This window comes from Strix aluco, chromosome 1 (genome assembly GCF_031877795.1).
Source record: "Strix aluco isolate bStrAlu1 chromosome 1, bStrAlu1.hap1, whole genome shotgun sequence".
NCBI lineage: Eukaryota > Metazoa > Chordata > Aves > Strigiformes > Strigidae > Strix > Strix aluco.
This window is the reverse complement of record NC_133931.1, coordinates 102353750-102372045: the sequence shown is the minus strand read 5'-3', so window position 1 is coordinate 102372045 and position 18296 is coordinate 102353750. Positions and strand designations below refer to the sequence as shown.

The following is an 18296-nucleotide window of genomic DNA, read 5'->3' as shown; positions in this document are numbered from 1 at the left end:
CATGGCAGGAGAATTCAGCCACTGCTGCTGAGAACAAGGCACTGTTTGTGCTGCTGGCCCCTGGGCTTGGATAAGGACACCCGAAACAGAGTGAAGCAGATTATCAGTGTAATTCCCCAAGAATCCTTTGCTTTCCACAGCTCCTTGGGGTGGATATGGAGGTGAGGAGGGTTTAGCTGGTTTTATTTTTCTTTTTAAACTTTTGAAACTCTCTCAAGACTGACAAAAATGAAATCCAGATCTGTTTTTTCTTAAATCTGGGCAGCCAGATTATGTATAGATTCTGTGAGTATTGTGGTCTGGCCCTGTAACAATAACAGTCAGAGACCTAATCTGAAGAAAAGCTAACATGATAAAAGCATGGAAATATTTATTTTTCTGTTTTATCTCCATGGCATCGTTATGAGGAAGCTGATATCAGATCAGCAACAAAACACCCAACGTAGCTCAGCAACCCTACAGAAGACTCAACTGAACCTCAGTATCTTTTGCTTCATCTTCTCCCTTACCTTTTGCTAGACTCCTTGTTTTCTTGCTGGGCTATAGGCTCCAAGCATTTTGAAGAAAGTCCTAGAAATGTTCTCTCTGCACTACTGAAATATTCTAACTTCTTGTACCTGATTTTGAGACTTTGACCCTTTGGGACCCTTTATGGTTTTGTGTACATTTTAAAGACTTTTCTTTAGCCAGTGACTTTGTCTTAATTCAATCTAAATTTGGCTGCTGGCCATCTGGGGCAAAAACATACAGTGGTATCAATCCTGCACTTTATGGTTCATTATTATTTGTGGTTTCTAGGATTTTTCCACTTCAGTTTTCAGGCAAGCTTTACACAGCCAGCTTTGCTAAACTTTTGACCCCATGATGAAGAAAAAAATCTTAATTTTGGTAGTTAGGATTCTTAATTGTATCCTTAATATTACTAAAAATAAAATTATTTTTTTTCCTTGGAAACAGAAGTCTTCCATAGCCAGCCATCATGTCAGAGACTTTGGGTGCAAGACACATTTTCTTGTCTTTTTGTTCTTCCTTTGCTTGGCTTAGGTGAGATGCAATACTGCTACTAATTAATGAGGAGAAAAAGAAGGGAAAAGAAAGGTTTCCCTCCATGTCTCTTCTCTTTGCTGTTCATTTTCTTTCTGACTGAGCCCTTTAGAAGAGTTCAAACTGCGAAGGAGACTGGTCATGGTACAAAACACTGTTTTTTACCCATTTCTTTTCTTGTTTACTATTACTGGTTTTAGCCATTGCATATGTATTTTCTTAGAACTTTATTTGAAGAATGCAATAGTTTTTATTTAAATAATTATCTCCAATGATAACTCACTGCCTGCCAACAATGCCTTCTCTGTGTCTATGGTGTCCTGTGCGTGGTATTCAGGTTCCTTATACTCTTGTCTGGGCAGTTATAGAAATGAAAAATCAGAAAATGCCCTGTTAGGTTATTCAGCACATTTCCTTGCCAATGTGGATATAAGATATTCTGTAGTTCTTCCTATATTTCCTATATAATATCAATTATATTCTTTAGTATTTCCATTTGTTTAGTTTGTTTTCTGCTTCCTTCTTTAAGTCCCAAACACTAAGGTAGTGCTTTTTTAACCTTTTCCATTTTTCTACTACTATTAGTGAAATAGATGTCACCCATAAAAATTGACTCTGCTTCTCTGACTTGCTCTCTTGTGAGGCCACCCCATGATTATGTCTCCTTAATCTATTCTACAACAGCATGTGTCTAACTACAGAAATTCTCTCTGTGCTTGATGTTTATGCAGTTCAAATATGTTTAAACATCTATTTGTCTTTCTATCTTTGTCAAATGTTTGCCCTCAGCTTTTTCAATTTTTCCTTGCAAGGCAAGTTTTCCAGGCCCTATGTCTTTGTGTTTGTTTTTGGCTTTTTCTCAGAAGTCACAATCTGTCAATGCTAGAGCTAGTTGGGAATTTTCCAGTGAAAAGCTTCTTTGTTTTGTTTTTTAATTGAAAAGGAATTTTTGTAAAATTGGAGGCAATTCTCTTGCAGAAGGTATTTGCTCCCCCTGCCTCCAGATAGGTTTTTTAGGTTGGTATGGTCTGAATAGATGCATTTAGTTTTGTGAAACCAAATGGATGCTTCTTGCTTCTGGTTAACTGGCCAAAATATCTAAACTATTCTTAAATAGTTATTTGTGGAAGAATTCAGACACCTAATCACACATTAGCCCCTCATCTGGTTGAAACACGGTGTTGAAAATCCTAATGGTGGAAAACAGTGGAAGGTCATGGGAGGTATAAATTGGCCCAGGCTTTCTTCTGCAGGAAAAAAACCCCAAACATTACGTATAGTGGCCAGTAAGGAAGAAAGGGACAATTATCAAACAAAGATGAATATTGGTGGTATTGGCTGCCTTTCCCAATGGCAGTATTACAGAGTAGTTATGATCCAGGCAGCTGTAGGTGTTGCCTAGTTTCAAACTCAGAAATGTTCTGAATGGCTCCTTGCTGCTGCAGGTCAGCAGCAGGTTCATTCATTACTATTATTACTGATTTCCCAGAAAGATGCGCTTAATTAAGCTGGCTGCTACCATCACGAATTTTAAGGCAAACTGCTAATGCGAGCTATTTATTCCATGCACAATTGAACACACTGCCAATACTGCCTATAATAATACAAAAATGTTGTTATGATTACTAAGAGTGTGTGCTAAAAGACTGAAGACATTTTGTCACTTGGCATCCATATAGGTTTAAAATATGTTGGCTAGGGTTTAGCATTAAAAAAAGCCAAAAAGAAAAGGAATAATTGTTACTAAAATATCTCACCACTCCTAAACACATTGTCTTGTAGCAGGGCAACTGGGTGACTGTTTTAGCTGGCTGAGGCACCTCTCCAGGCACTGTGTTTTCTGTATTTTCCACCCTGTATTGGGCTCACCTATATATATTTACTGCAACACAAGGTATGCTGGGACAATTCAGAGTAAAAAGAAAACTGGGGGATGGAAATTCAAAGCCTTAAGATTAGCAGTAACAAATTCTCAATTATATTGTGATGTTTCTTCAAAAATCTCTTTGCATACACAAGGCTCCATGAGTATGCTCATTATCTCCTGGTATGTAGAAATGTACTTCGCCATTGCTCAGCCAACACTAATGTATTTATTATTCATCTGATACTACACCAGGTTTTAAGCTGTGTAATGCTTTCTTTACCATTTCATTGTTTATTTGTTTTAAGGAATACCCATGAGCCAGAGTCTGAATGCAGACCTGTTGTTTTACTCATGCTTGGCAAGAAAGACTTCAAAAGAAAATGTCTTTTGTTTTTTTTCAAGGTGCTAAAGTCCTAACCGGAAGCTTTTTAAATTACAATATTGTTTCTTCTCCTTTTCCAGATATTCATGTGCAAGGATATTGGAGCACTCAGCACTTTGCAAAATGAATTTTTTTTAACATTATTTTATATCATGGTGGTAACCAGGCATTATGAAAATCTTCGTTCATAGCTGCTTCAGTTCACTCCAGAAAATAAATGCATCTGATCATTACTAGTGTTGGTTATGAATTACAAAATTTGAAATTAATTAATATCTCTGAAATCAATGCCTCTGAGAAGGGCTCAAAAATAAAGAACCAATTGAACAGGACATCCATATATGATGTTGGAGGTACAAGAAGCAATTCAACCCTTAGAAACCAAAGCAGGGAATACCAAAAAGTGAAAATGGAAGTTAATTTTCCTCTAGTTCATTCTAGTGAGACCTGGAATGGGGTATTTTATATACCATTCCATAGTCATCCAGTGGAAAAAATGCAGGAAAATGGATAACCTAATTCCCCATGGCATACCTAAGGAAATTCAACCTATTGCCTTTGTACAAGAAAATAAGAAGAAACTAAAAGAAATTATTTAATCATAATCCAAAATACCAAAATGGGAAGAAGATTCTTGAGAAATAGAGGTATAATCAATGGATTACAGTATAGCATGGTACAAAGCTAAAGCAAAGTGTGACACCATAAAAAACAAAGCACAGGATTGTGACAGTTAATGAAAACAACCATTGGGACAAGTGACTTAGTGATGCTGCCTAGTTCAGTCTTTCACTTGATCTGTTCTCTAGCCAAAGGTGGGAGAAAAGATCAGGCTATCCAAATACCCCCTTTCTACCAACATGATCCTTGAATCTGCCTTTTGGTGTCTGCTGGGCCAGGCACCATCTCCCCCCTAGGGCTGAACCCAGGCAGGCTCCCTGCAGAAGGGACTATGCCCCCTGAGCAGCAGTGTGGCAAGGGAAAATTTGGCTCCTTTCCATCTGGGGCTCTTACTGAAAAAATATACGACCGCTTTCATTTTCCATTTCTTGTGCAGCTTGACTGACTGGGCTCACAGTTGGGACTGAGTACGTTGTTTCTGTGTGAGCAGCTGAAGTATCTCAGTTTGGCCTATATTCAGCTACAAAGAGTTTAAAATAAAATACTGAGAGAAATCAGCAGGAGAATGGAAAAATCATGCTGTATAAGTCAGAACATGTTCACCCTCTGTGAAGTTAAGGCTAATGATAATAGGCTTGTGCACTGATGAAAACAATAGGGTTTATTTACAGTGTGTTAAGTTTCTGTTATTGTAATGCTAGAGCATATACAAGCGTGTAAGTGTGGTAAAGTGACATGATCCAGGCCAAACCTTGATAGGCATGTGAATTCTGCCAAAGTACCTCAGTATGACAACTGGAAAATGTAGAGGATAAAATTGAACAGAGGGAGAAATAAACAATGGAGAAAGAAGTACTGGAGCTGCACTGGTCGTGTGCTCTCTAAAACAAAAGCAGCTTGTGCGGGAGCTCCCATATTAATGTTCCTGTTGGGTCAAATTTCATGTTCTTTGCTATTGCAAAAAATCCTGAAGTAGGTCTTCCATTAAGACAAGAGGCAGGTAGTAATAATAATTAATGAAGTATGTCGAGGCTGACTGGGTATTCTTAGGACAATGGTCTCCCTGGCTACATTTTTACTAGTAAATAAAACATATTGGGGATTGTTCCCTGGCTCAGAGGTTAGAGCACAACTTGTATCCGGAGAGCTAAAGGTTTGTTCATAAAATAGACTGGCTGAATCCAGACCGCCTGTTTGGCACCGGCCTTGGACCTGGGCTAACCTGTGAGCCATCACCAATCACGGCTCTTGTACAGGACTTCAACACATCTTCTGCTTCACTTGGGCTTTTTGAGGAGCAGCAGGACAGAGGTCCTTCTCTAGCTACTCCTTGACTGGGCTACAGGTGAATGGTAAAGCAGCTGTATATGTTTTTCCAAAAGGATCGTAAGATCTTCTCAAATACTATTTTCTCAACAAGAAAAATGGAAAGAATACAATATCAGATACAATGTGAAATCAGCACAGCTTACTGAAAAGGAATTTTGAGGATATTGGGTTGTTGAGTTTCTTGGGTCCCTGCGCCCAAGTGGAGGTGGGATGAGTGGGACTCTGAGCCTTGCTGTGTGCTCCTCAGCTGTTTGGTACTTTTTTCAGTGACTCTCCAATGCAAAAACACACACGCAAATTTTTCATCTGAGACCAGAAACCACATATCCCCTCAAACCAGAGACTCTACTGTTAGCTAGTCCACGAGTCAGGCTCTTCTCTTAGTCTGTGTCTTTCACTTGCCCCATAAAGATGAGGCATCACAAGAAATGGAAACAATTTGATCCCAGGTCAGTCTTGGCTGCCTCTAGGGATATGGGAGCAATCACATCAAGTACCCTCAGGCTGAGAGGAGCCTCAAAATGGTGTCCAGCTCCTTGTGTGAATGCTGTACTTAAATTATTTCACAAAGCTGGAGAGTACCAGAAGTATGGCCATCATGACAGGCTTTTGGATTGAAATGTCTGAGTGACTTAATGATAAATCCAAATGCACCAGGCCGGTCTGGGCTCTGAAGTGGCATTCGGGAGTCTCTGCTCAGGTGCCTAGGGAGCTCAGTAGTCAAAGTGGAGAAATCAATTATTTTCAGGTACTTCCAAGGCTGAGGAGATGCCTGAGAATAGTTTCTCAGAACTCCTCTCCAAAGACAAGGCTCCTAGTTCCTCCCAGGTCAAATTGAGGCAGAATTTGAGTGAGAACAATTAATCTCCAAATTTTTCTTTTTTTTTTTTTCTTCTGTCTTATATTCTGCTCTCAGAAAAGAATGGTTCATAATACATGAAAAACAATGCAGTTTTTTTTCCAGTAACTTAAGGAAAATGAAGACACCTGAATGTGACCGGCCGACATCTCAGAGATATTTCCAAGGTTCATCATGGTCATGAGAACAGCAAATTACTGGTGCAGGACACCTTGTCACACCTGTTGTCACCATTGTATAATGGCTGACAGGACTGGCATTGCACCGAGCCCTGCAGATTTCTGTCTGTAGCTCCAGAACATCTCCAACAGTGCACTTGCTGCAGCAGGTAACCCCAGAGTGTCTTTCTCAGGGTGCTGGAAGGGTAAAGCCCTGGGGTATGTCACTGTTTGACTGCCTTGGGAAGCATTTCCCCGGGACATGAGATGCTGTTTTGACCTGTGAGATGTGCTGCTCCTACCAGAAGCAAATGCTGGCAGTCAGGAACCTCATCTTTTAAGCAGCCAGACTCAGGTGGGAGAGGAGCTAACCCTCTGCTCTCAGCTGCTACATCAGCAGGACAGCCTGGTCTCTTCATCTCTCATATTAAATTTAAATGTCAGTGATTACTGTGTAGATATATTCCTGGTGTGATTGTATGAATGCTGCCACCATCCGCAGACCGAAGCCTCCTCCTAGGCACTGGTTTGTTCCAGGGGCCAGACCGCTGGCCTGGGACCTAGGAGGTGTGTGCAGGTCTCAGCTGTGCCCTGACACTTGGCACCCATAAGCAAGAGGCTGCTCTGCCCTGTAGTGCTCAGCCCCACTCCTGCTTGCCCCACAGCCTGCTTGACCCCCAAGCTGCCTGGTGCCACCCATCCAGCATAGGGAAGATGGTCTTGGCTACTGTCTCTGAGTACCAGTGGAATAAAAAATGATGATAATGACTGTGGCTTTGCATATGGCCAACAAACTTCGATAAACAGGCTTCATAAAAATGGAAATATTTAAAAGGCTTCTGCAGTTTTTTGAAAGAGTCGAGATATTTCATTTGAAATGAGGAGAAATCGTTTAATGTGGGTTTTTTATCCACAGCTTAAATGGAGGCTTCAGAAAAATGAAAGGGACACCTTTAAATGAGTGCTAGCCATTTTCTACCGACCTCTGGATAGTTCGGTCCTACTTTGGAAAAATAATAATAATTATTATTTTTTATGATTTCTTCCTCAAGTGGCTTTTTATTTAAACAGATGCTTTCATTTGTAAGATGGAAACCTTTTTTTTATTTTCAATAAAATGCCAGGCTCTAGTGAAGAGAAAATGCAAATCGAAAATCACTCATCTCCTCTTTCTTGCAAACACAAAAATCTTTTGTTCCTAAACAGAAATTAAGGGGGAGAGAAAAAAAAAATCCCAAACCCATGACTTAAAAAATAATGTAGCAATACTTATCAAGCTCTCCCTCTCTTTCCTTAGTATTTAGCAGGCTCAATTATATTTTCTTGTTGACATTAAGGATCTTAATTATGCAGTTGTCTGTTTATTTTGAATAACTGAAAGACTGTGCCAGAAAAAAGAGCAGAGAGGGAAAGACAGAGAGAGGGAGAAGGAAAAGAGAAACTCATTACCTCTTGCAAACTGCTAATCATTGTAAATGGCCACAGAGGCCAGAGGAGACTGCAGAAAATTACTATCAAGCGTGAAGGAATAAAAATACCCTAGACTATATTACCAAAAAAAAAAAAAAGAAAGAAAAAAGTAAAGAAATCTTGGTACTAAAGCAACTAGACTGGAAAGAGTAATGGAAATGAAGCACAGTAAGGGGTCCTGGCAAGTCCTGTAAGCAAAAAAATAAATAAAGCGAGGTAGGAAATGGGGAAAGAAATGGATTTTATCGTTATGTGCTGAATATATTGCCAGAACCCATCTCTATATCAGAGGGTGCTCTTGGTCTTTTATTAGCAGGGGTCTGTGAAACCTTGTTGTTATTAATTTTTTCATGTCACCTCCCCGTCTGTTTCCCCTCTCTTTGCTCTGCTGTCTGTGAGCTGCAATGGGGAGAGCAGCTCTGCTTCCCAAAGCAACTGGCATCAGGCCCCTCTGCTGAGTCAAATGGGCAGAAAGCCCCAGCCTGGCCGCCTCAGAGGGGGCAGCAGTGACATTCAGCTCTGACTTTGACCTCCAGCTCAAACTCTTTGCCCGTGACCATGCTCTTGAGGATGGATCAATGTCAAGGATTACAAAAGAGGCTTGGCCAGATGCAGGCAGAAAGCTCCAGGCATTGAAAATAATATCAAAGTAGCAGCCTTTGCAGGCCCTGCTTCATGAATTCTTCACAGAGCTGGCCCCAGTGGTCCCTGAGCCATTTAAGGGGTTTATTGCTTGCTCGGCAGCCCAGGCTAGAGCCGTGTTGCTACCAAGTGAATTCTGTGCTAAATATTAGCAGTGTAGCTAAGAAAACTTTCCCTCTCCGGTTTTACCTCTATCAATATTGAAGAAGATAAAAGTAAGTCACTGCATGGGAATATTGCTCCTAGAATTCAACAAAGAGACCTACTGAACCAGAAGAGCATAATTTAATGACTTATATTTCATAAGAAATAAAAAAGAAGTATCTGTGTAAACAAAAGAAAAATGAACTTAATGTTGCTAAAGAACAGTTCAGAAAAAGAACTGCAGAAAATTTGTGTCCTGCATCCTGAAATTTTTTTCCTAGTTGTGTTTATGTCTTTTCATATTTAGAGTTAGCTTACATTCAGGACTTTCTTTTGATTGGATTCTGGTTTTGAAAATGCCTAACTGATATAGAATCATGTAAACAATGCCTGATGTCCTTAAAAACAGAAAAGAAACATTTACGTTGTCTAAAAAAACCTGAAAATATACATTAACATTTATGTTAGCGTTCAGCTAAATTTCCAAAGGGAGTTCCTACAATTCCATATCCAAACCCTTGCATGTACAGATATTGTTTATGCATACAAAAACTAGAAAAAGCCAGTTGTCTGGCTGCAGCGGCAAGACACAGTAATCTTTCCTTTTTATGAGAATTTATTTGATCACTTCTGTGTTTTAAGAAGGAATTTATTTATTCAAAAAGAGCATTACCTGTTTTGACACAAAGTTTCAGCCCAACTAGTGTCTGACTTTGACTCCAATTATGACAGCAATGGGTTACACTAGACTCTTAGTTCAACCTCTGCTTAGGGTCTCTACTACCCTCCTGGTGGTGTCAAATCATGTTGATTCTGGATAATTCTCTATCCTAAAACCTGAATCTGAAAAACATGACTGGCCAAAGTAAAAGTCTTTTTAATTCCTTCCTCCTGCCATCCAGAAAGCAGCTTTATTACTGTGCCCCTCATGGTTGCTGGGATTGGTGCATCGAGTCTGGGGTGGATGGGTGAGTGGTCTCTTTTTGGAGGGTGTCATTAATTCTCCGGGGTGTCATTTTGAGTGGGGATGTGTGTGTGGGTCCCACATGAGACTAATTTTTTCTGTGAAGAAGGAGTTTTCTGAAGAATTTTTGATTCCATAGGAGTTAAATATACAGGAAATATACTTGTCTTCTCTATTTAGCATGAAAAAACAGGGTTTCTAAGTTGAAGGTTAGCAGAAGAGCTTTATCCTAAAGTTCTTTTCTTTTTCCAATGTTCCAATGTGCAGTGTTGAGCACTTTTCACCACTGGCATCACACTGGAATCTAGTCATGTTCAGCAGCTCACCGTGGTGAAGTTTCTTCAGTGAAAACATGAAAGACGAATGCTTGCAGATGGCCTATGTGAGGATCATGCTTTCTATACATGTGGCAAGATAAAGTTAAGTACACATTATGTATATGTTTTATGTTTCTGTTTTATAAAATAAAAGGCTCCTGGCTGCTGTTAGCACCTATGTGTTGCTGGATACAGGATCTATGTCCAGCACCAGTGTCAGGATCTTGCCCAATTTTCTTCTGAAAACTAAATTAAGTTGTGATGTTCAATCCAATTCTCTTGTGAGGACCTGTGTGAGAAACCTATTGGATGACCCTTCATTCTGTATCGTCTGGTTTAGCATAATGCTAGTTATTATTGTGAAATCCCTTGGGAAAAGGGTAAAAAGATTTAAATGGAGGCATTATTAGTATGGAGTAATAGGAAAATAAAATTTAGATTTGCTCTAATTCTCGAGTTTCTGCTTATGGGAAAAATGCATATAACCTAGAGAGTTGAGCATATGTGTGATTTGGTGTTACTTTTTATACTAGAGGCCAATAATTCATTATTTTTTTAGGAGGCAGTTGATACACTTTTATAATGAGAAGGAATGGGAAATGAGGCTCTTCTGGGGAAGCCCTTGCTGGTCAGGCTGGGTTCTGCACTCTCCCTCTGGGGACTGTTGGATCTGCATTGCCATTCTAGGACTTGGGGTAAGTGCTTCCATGTCGGCTCACGTATGTTGCTGATCTAATGAAAACCATAAGAGGTTCGTTTCTCAAGTGATGTTCAGTTATAGGCCAAGTTTAACAAACGCTGGACCTGCCACTTTCCTTTGGTTGATCTGTTTTTTTCTTAACCCAAATCTACTATGTGTTCTGCTTATCAAAACAACAGCACATCAGAAAGCTCCATGGACACATACCCAGGTCAGGAGTGCTAATAACATACTTACCTGACTCTGAAGTGCAGTTTCTAACCCACATCTCTTTTCTTTCCCTTCATTTTTACTTCTTCTTTCTCATCCTGTTGGCCCTTTACATTTTGTGGTTTGTTTCAGAAACGTGTCTGAAATGGAGGACTTTTGCCAGTGCCCAAAAGAGTAAGGAAATGAAAAAAGTACTACTCCATTGTAATTTTCTCGCTGTTTGACACTTGATTGTGATTCTATGGCCTGACATCCTCTTTCCTGGGAAAAGGAAAAAAAAAAATATATCAGAACATGAGCATGTGCCATCAACCTGTCGCAAAGGTACAAACTGCTGCTTCATTCTGACTCTTGCAATTTCCTTTTTTTTTTCCTGGCTGAGCTAACGTTGCTAGTTTCTTGTTTATTGCTGGTACAGATTTGCTTTTACATCTTGATATCTCTCTGGCTTCTGTTCTCACGTGCCCCGTGTGCTGGTTATTATGTGCTGAGCACAACATCCCAACCAAAGGAGAACAACAATGCTATGTGGCAGCAGTGAGCAAGCAAATAGCTCTTGGCAAAATCTGCTGCTCTCCCTAGTAGGAAAATGTCAAGTAACTACAGCCCCACTGGCAATAACGAATGGGTTGTTTTCAAGTGTGCTGGAAATGAAGTGCCATGGCTTTATTTTGGAGAGGTGAGACACAGGTCCTATGCAGCTGATCATCTCAGAGTCACCATGCATATTTAACTGGTGAAGTATTAAGACATAGATGATAAAATGAGCACTGAGTAGTTCAGATTTACTGTTTAATTTTAATCAGCACACAGCTCACTGCAGATCATCTCAGATACAACTGATGGTTTCCATGAACCAGTTATTTGACAGTAATCTTTTTTATTTTACATATCTCAAGTTTCAAGACATTTTTCTAAAATTCTGTTTCCCAAGAGAAATCTTGCTGAAGAGATGCACAGCCTTGCCAGAGAACTGCTTTCTGTAAATCTTAAACTGGCAATTCAGTCTCAACATTTCAGATCTGATACCTACTTTTCTTAAAAAAAAAAAAAAAAAAGAAAAAATGCGTAGGTGTCCTTCAAGAAGTTTCCATTCCGATATTGAGCAGAGTACTACAAAGAAGCAGCATGACCTTCTTTTAACCCTTCAAGAAATTTGCTCTTTTCAGATTGGAAGCTTTCCACCAGTAGCAGTAATCTGGGCTGAGTATGTTTGCGTTAGACCATGCAGGAGTAGAACAGAAATATTATGATAGCAGAAGTGCAGTGGTGTGTTCCTTGGCACCAATACCCAGAGATTTATTTGAAGAGCTTAAGGTAGTGTCAGATGCCTGGTCTGTATTCCAGGAGACTGTACCCACAACACGTGTATGGGGGATGACATAAGTCACAGCGCTGTCAGGTTGCTCACAGTGGTGTCACGAGATACAGTGTGATCGTGTGACAGCAGTAGAACTGGAGAAGCGCTTTGAGCACAGTGGAGGTACTATGCTCCCTGAGCTGATGCCTTACAACATCTCCTCCGCACAGGGCTTTGTAACTGAGCTTGTATCACCAGCTGGAAAACTAAGTCTTTTTCTTTCTTTCTCTCTCCAGAGGGTCCCCTGCATGCACCCCGGTTAGAGCCTTATGCCATCCTCATTACATCCCCTTTTAATTTCATACCCAGTCACTCTTGCACACAGCACTGTTTTTGACAAGGCAGACTAAACTTGGCTCTCTGCATTGTGAAAGTCAGTTCCTTTTGGTTGTCTGGAGAAACTGAGCAATGCCCAAGCTCTCCCACTCTCACTGGCATGTAGAGAAAGGGAAATTGTGGTCAGATATCAAACTCCTTTCTGCCAAATGGCAGTTCAGTGCAGCACCATGAGTTTGCCAGGCAATTCGCACATGTCTCGGTGGGAAAGGAAAAGGCAAAATGTGAACTTGTTCGATTTCCAAGACTTTTGGGAAGCCATTGAATGAGCTGTAAGAGCTCCAGTAAATTTGAATTATTGTTTGATCTAATTATTCTGATAAACAATAGAGAATGCAGGGTCCAATGGCAACAAAAGAAATGGATGTGTCCCAAAAAGATGAAGTGAAACATGGATAAAATAAAGTAGTCATAAAACAACATATTACCCTCCTATATTTAGAATTTTTTCAGCAGCTAGCCAAAGACAAAACTTGCTCTTGACAGACTGAATTTATAGCTTAAAAATGGGAAGGACTTTACAGAAAAGGTTTTGTTGCAGGGAGGATAGGAAGGCTAGGGTTTTTTTCCTAATGGCATTTTAGGTAACTGGGATTTTGACTACTCATTGGAAGACAGAGTTCACATACTTCAGTCAAACTCCACTGAGCCTTCATCCTGAGAGCTTCACTAGAGAATGGAATGACTGACATTTCTGTAGGATCTGTTGGTAGTATCTGTTGTCATTCTGCTCCTTTTTAAAAACTAATATGCATCAGCCCACTTTCCAATAGCACCTTCTTTCAAAGAGGGTTTCTACCACGCAAGGTAGCTATTTTCAAACACTGACTTCAAGTCAGCCTGGTGATTTTTAAGAGCATGTGTGTGCTTGCAAGGGAGTAGCGCAGTCCTCAGTGGAGTTATTCCAATAGTTTCTAACATATGTGTTGTATGAAGAATGATTATACATATGCAACCCTGGGTGTGACATGCTGTGCTGCAGTGTGATGTGTATCAGAAAGGTGGAGTGTTACAGACTCTGTGTTCTTCCCCTTTGCCTCTTTTACACCACAGGACTTTTTATCCCTGTTCCATTTCACTCTGCTTCACTAGTGTAGCAAGCAGCCAGAGAAGATCAGAGCCAATCTAGTTCAGAAAGCCAGACTGGACAAATAGAGAAAAACAGTGTGGGACTGATAAGGAGGAAAGAGGGCAAAGCAAAACTAGTTCTTTGGAGCTGGTGAAGAACAAATATTGGAAGCTTCTGTCCTTCTACACCTAAATGTTGGGACAAAAGCTTCTCAAGAGAAATTATAATTCAAGGATTTTCTTATTCTAAACTGTAAAATTTTTATATATATCTTCTTCCTATTCTGGTAAGACAGATAGTTTACTGCACCTTTAGGAAACTCAGACCTACCATACCAGGCATGTTTATGACCCAAAAGAAACCAGTTGATATGTAACACCATTTTATACTATAAGAATAGCAGAAAAAAAAAAATGGTACAAGACACTCCATCAGCATAGTACAAGTGCCAGTGAGGGCTGACTTTCTGAAACAAGAGGAACACAAAGTAAGTATTATTCCTTGGAAACACAGTGCAACAACAGGGTCTGTGATGAAAAGTGAATAGTGCATCAAAGATATGGATCAAAGTATTTCTTTGTAATAAAAATAATGTTTATATAACTTTGTGGAAGATGAGTGACCCAAATCTGTTGGATTTTCTATTTTTATTTTATATTTCTGCTTTGTTATTGCACTCCAGAAATCCCAGGGATTTTCAAGAATGCAAGACTACAATATGCCATTGAAACATAGTATGTGAATTGTTCAGTTGTGATATCTGCATATAACCTGGCATGATTAAAAGAAATCACATCTGTGTGTGACTAACATGTCTTGATCTGTCTTTTAACATGAAATCACATCTGAAGAGAACCAGAATTTGTAAAGCACTCGTCAGCACGCCTAAAGGAGTTAGAGTTGGCTGAGCAGTAAGGACGGTTGTTAGTATTCTTTTAGGAAAATGTCACTTTAACTACCACATCATGGTTCACAATGGCTAAAACTGACCTCCTGTGCAGTGAGACTTGTCTCTTACTTACATCCCATTTATAGATTCAACCATGTTTTGAATTAGCGATAAGCTAAGTATGTGCTTGCCCTTTCCCTCTTGTAGGAACATACTGGACATGTAGGTAATCATGTAACCTAAAGTATTCCAGATTTTCTCATGTCTTTCTTTAGGAGTGAGGCACAGTGATAGAAATTTTACCATAGGTAAATGGTTAGATAAATTGTTCTATTTGGGAACAGTTATGAAATAGAGCTGGAGGTAGTAAACAAATATGTGGCAGGCAGATGAGGCTTCATCTTCACTAAAAAAAGACTTTATTTTAAATTATTTTGAACAACAAAAGCCAGGTGTTCAGAGAGTACTCATGAAAAATCAAGTCAGATATTAATTCAGTAGGGTACATCTTAACCCCAGCTGTAATAGAGATACTCTGGAGACCAATATACAACTTTGAGACCCTATAAAATTATAATCATCAGCAAAATTAGCAAAATTAGGCAAACAAGAATAATATGAGCCATTTGTTTTCCCTCCATTTGCTAAAAAGCAGTAGGAACCTAGGAAGCTAACCTCAGTTTAATAGCTACCACTGAACTGTGGGGTTTTATGAAATGTTTTTCTGTCTCAATTCTTTCTACTCAGTTAATCATTTAGACTAGAAATAGCTGGTAATAGAGCTTAGTTCATGCAAAGCCAATCTGATAATCTTCATGTCAGCTCGTCAGTTTTGCTCAGACGTGTGTCTACCTAACATGATGGGGACCTTCCATGCTTTTTTCTACCCAGGTATAATTTAGAAATAGAATGGTATCATAGACTCATCTCTGGGCATATCCAAAGACTGACTTCTCTGAATCCATCCAGTATGATCCCACTTGACAATCTACAAACTTAATCAATAGAGTTACACATTGGTAATTACTCATTAGAAAGGCTCCATCTGCATTGAGATTTGCACATATCAATTTATCATTTCATTTTCATGCATGCCAAGAGAAATACATTTATCTTTCTGAAACATCATTTTCACAGACAAGGTTAATACTAATTTAATTCACTTTAACAGTAATCTAAATTAAATGTCTCCAAGAAAATGTATCAGAGAGGCTTGTGATGAAATCCAATCAGATTCCTGCTGTTTCAGCGGTACAGCTTTATCAAATGGTTTGTAGTTAGCAATATTGCTTTCTTCTGTCGATACTGTTAGTTTGGGCAGAATGTCACTTTCCTTAGCTGGGCTAAAATTGTTGGAGAAACCAGTAAATGTTTGAACTATAAGTCTTGGTCCAGTACCCAGGATCAACACCCACCTGGTCCGGAAGGGATAGACATAAACAGATATAGACACAGATCTATATAGATATAGGTTATCTATCTGTCTAGATCTATCTAGACATCTATCTATAGATAAACACCTACAGATATCTGTCTAGGTAGGTATTTATAGCTCTAGATAGATATCTGTATAGATCTAGATATCTATAGACACATAGATCTATATGTTCTCTTTATCTTGATACATTTATCTGTCTATCTAGATAGATACAAATATTTATATAGAGCTAGTTAGCTAGATATCTGTGTATCTATCTGCTAGGAGATAGGATATGTAGATATTTATATCAATATCTATCTATATCTAGATGTTGTAGGGAGATAGATATAGATATCCAGATATCTGGATACTTATATCTATGACTAAGTCTATCTGTATTTATGTAGATATCTAGATGTCTATATGTATCTGTTTTGCAGATCTCCCCATCTTGGAGGAGCAGGTGGTGTCGGAAATCTCTTTAGGTACCAGTGTTTTGTAGGAGCATGGCAGGGAACAGATCTCCAGTTCACTCTGAATCTGGATTCAGAGCCGTGGTTTTGTTCATTTGGGCAGGGGGACGATCAGGATGGCCATCAACTGCTTCACGCGGAAAGCAAAATATTGCATGATGACAAAAGGACTGAATTTGCTGTTTTCTGATCCCTTGCTCTCAGGATGACATCAGTGACTATACTGCCACAGGGAAGGTAAACCAGGTGAATGCCTGGTGTCTTTCTTTTGTCCCCTTCTTTGTTGCAGCTTGGGAACAAGAGTCTCTGGTGTCAACTCAGGCTGTCAATGAATGCGATATAAGCTAACCAAGAAGTCAATCTCAGAAAGCTAACAAGCCAAGGAGAAACAATCATGTTGCAGCAGTGTTTTAAGCATGGTGGGTTTAATGAAAAGGGCACAAAGCTGAATGTAAAAGTGAAGATTAGGAGTCCATTCTCTAGCTCAAAGTTTATTTCAGCCCCTGAGAGAGCATTTTTCATAGTAGTCTCTCTTTTCTCATTCCCTCTTTCCCCCTGAGCAACCTGTCCCAATAGTTAGCATGAACCCTACAGAACTGCAGACACTTTTTGCTGGGTTCTGAATGACAGCTGATAACTGTAATGTGCCAGTCTAATAGTGATATGAGATCCTCTTCAGGGACTGTTAAATAGCATCTCAGGGTTGTGCAGCATCAGGTTATTAAACCTGAACAAACAAAGCCAACTGATTGAGTCAGACTACAGAAATTAGATGTTTTTCCATTCTTCATGCATGCACCTAACACCATCATCAACACTAATTGGAAATGTGCATGCAGATGTGACTGCAGAAGTGATTGCTTGCTGTATGTCTCTGTTAAGTTATTTATCGTGCTGGAAAATGACAATCCTTGCAACCTTCACTGACAGAATGTAGGTTTCATTCTCCTTAAACCAAAAGGGTCAAAACAGTGAATTAGTTATTTAATATGTCAAAGAAATTGTGGACTTCAGTACACTGAAAGAACAGACTTTCAGTGTAAAAACATAATAATGTTTAAAGAATTATTGGTGCAAAACAACACTAAAGCATATCTAAAATATTACACACAGCTGGCTTAGCAAATGTACACACAGATATGATTTATAATGAGGTCTGTGGTTTACTGCACATTTTCCAAACATGCACTGTCTCCTCCCTCCCTCTCCTAATTTGCTTGATTGTCCTCTTCTTTTCTCTGTGTAGAAAAGCATCTGATCAATGTAATCTTAACACTGGCTTTGTAGTTGAAACCCTCAGTCTTCAGATAGCAGCTTCCCTGTCTATCCTGAATACAGTTTCATCTTGTCACTATAGTGTTGCAGTGCTTCTTTCTTACTGCTCTTGTCCTCCAGTGTCGTGAAGAATAATGGTAAAATCATTGGATGCTTGTGATGGGAACACAAATGGCCCTTTGAGCCTGCTCTTTTCCAAGTCTGAATGGCTCTGGTCCATAAGTAGCGTAAAATGGATACTACCTTTTCCTGAATGTTGCTCTGTTGAAAGATATGTCTGTCAGGCTGCGGCAAGGGCAGGCTGTGCCGCAGGCGGAGCAGGGCAGGAGTTGCAGGTGAGAGAGGCTGGCACAACTCCACAGCAGGACACAGCCCCACCGTACCTGGGAGAGGTGCCCATAGGCAGCTGCACACACCATCCAGCCTCCAGGAGGCTGGGGAATGGCCTTGTGGCCCTGGCCGTGCCTTGCGGGGAGACCACAAAGAGCCACGTGGAATGCATGGTGCACTCGGAAAGCCCGTAGGGTGGAGAGCCCAAACCCTCAGTGACAAGTAATAATCCTACAATTGCACATCCTCCAAGAAAAATCCCCTGACTTTCAGATCTCGTGCTGTGTACTGCAGTTATAATATTTTATGATACCCCCTGTTGATGCCTTCCCTTGAAAAGCAACATTATTCAATAGAGATGATACAGGGAGAAATCCCTAAACAGATTTATTACGTTTTTATAAACCAACCTTCCTCTTTTTAAATATTTGTATCAC

General features: G+C 39.7%; 1 long non-coding RNA gene across 1 annotated transcript in view; it reads left to right on the top strand.

Moving 5' to 3' along the window:
* LOC141933632 (uncharacterized) overlaps positions 1 to 9844 on the top strand; it is a 31451-nt gene extending 21607 nt beyond the window's left edge. The window contains exons 2-3 of the long non-coding RNA XR_012626155.1: positions 6208 to 6430; positions 9748 to 9844. This is a non-coding gene — a long non-coding RNA (uncharacterized LOC141933632). The remainder of the gene's footprint in view (positions 1 to 6207; positions 6431 to 9747) is intronic.
* Positions 9845 to 18296: the final 8452 nt, after the last annotated feature.